This window comes from Otolemur garnettii, unplaced genomic scaffold (assembly GCF_000181295.1).
Source record: "Otolemur garnettii isolate 467f Iridium unplaced genomic scaffold, OtoGar3 scaffold00032, whole genome shotgun sequence".
NCBI classification, from domain to species: Eukaryota; Metazoa; Chordata; class Mammalia; order Primates; family Galagidae; genus Otolemur; species Otolemur garnettii.
The window spans coordinates 8,395,426-8,397,154 of NW_003852427.1; positions in this window are offsets into that span (position 1 = coordinate 8,395,426).

Below are 1,729 nucleotides of genomic sequence, written 5' to 3' on the forward strand. Positions count from 1 at the left end.
AAGGCTCACACAGGCGCTGTACCTGGGTGTGAGAATCACAGACTGGGGAGGTCAGCCTGGTAGGAACAGTAGCTTCCATAGCTGCTGCCCCCTCCCCCGGGTCATTTAGCTACCAGAAAAAAATGACTTGTTTATTAAACTTCTCATGGTCGCAGTTAAAATATGTGTCTACCCTACTGGCTGGGCCTGGGTCCTATTCCCTTTTCAGCTCTATTTCCTACTACAGAGGGAGAAGCTATACAATCTTCGAAAAGGCTTGCTCCTAAGAAGAGATGGAGGAAGAAAAATGAAGCCCCAGTCCTAGGTAGGACCCGGACAAAGATGTGTAAGGACTGGGACCTCAGCCCACATGCAGGCTTAGCCTGTCGCGTCAGGGGAATGAACACACCAGGCTGGACGTCTGCCCTGATCACTCTGTGACCTTGGGCAGAATTATATAGAAAATCTGTGCAAAAGCATTATAGCAGACCCAGTTTATTGGGCCCACCTGCTTCCCAGGCTCTCAGCCACTTACACAATTGAGAGCCCAGCTGCCACCACCACCACCGCCTCCTCTCCTAACACCACCAGCTGTCCCAGCCTTTGCTGGCTGTGAGCCAAGCTCTGGCAGGGCCCCCAAGGCACTTGCTGCAGCAGGAGATCCAGCAGCTCCGGCCGCCGGCCTTGGCTGACCAGACCCACGAATCTCTGGCTGTTCCCACCACCTCCTCCGGCCGGTAAAGCATGGGGTCTGGCTCCCTCGGGGGCTCCTAGAGAAGCTGGATGATCCAACCTGGAAGAACAGTGAGCGCATCCCAAGGAGAACTTTGACCCAAGACAGACAGAAGGAGATAAACTCCTCCCTCCTCTCTCTAATGAAATCATTCCAGGACTCAGGGCTTCCAGATGTCCTGCGAGACAGATCAAAAGGACGTATTTCCTTTTGAAGCTGTGGTCAGCCTGGTTAGTGCTGCACCTTCTATTTGCTTCCTCACCTTCCCTGCCTCGTTTCTCTTTCCCTCTGACTTTTGCTGCTCTGGGATTGTGCCTCCCTCCAATAAAGTGTCAGGACAGATGCAAGTATAGTGTCTAGGGAACCCCCGTCCAAGACAATCTCTTTTCCTACACCCCCACAGACACATTCTAACGTATCTAATACATATCTCTTTGTACATGTACTTGCAAAATATTTTTGCGACATGTGCATGTATTTTTGAATTATATAAGTGTTGTGTTATATGCTTTATTCCTCATCTTAACTTTTTCAGCCACCTCTATGATTTTAAGATCCATCGTGTTGTTGTAGGAACATCTGGTCCAGGTGTTGGTTTGGTAGTTATGGAAAGCACTCACCATATCTTCCCTACCCACTGCCCAGTGGTAGACGTCAAGATTGCTTCCATATCACCCACCTCAAACAGTGTTAATCAGCTTTAATTTTTAATTGAAACTCTCATTCCACTTGATGTCAGAAGGTGTCTTGGCTAGTTGCATTTCATACCACTAAATCCAGAATTTTCTCAGTTAATTGGTGTTTCATTCTCTATTCACCCCCAACACATACCCTTTTGTTGCAGTTAGTGACCTTGTAGTTATAGGGGACTTATCTAATGTTAGTGCACAGTGAGAGGTCCATTTGCTACTGATATCTCTACTGGCATCTGCAGGGACCTACACGTCTGGTAGTACCAGGTTATTAGCCCACACGGATGGCTACTTGCATCCTTCTTATGCCAACAGCAAGGTCTGT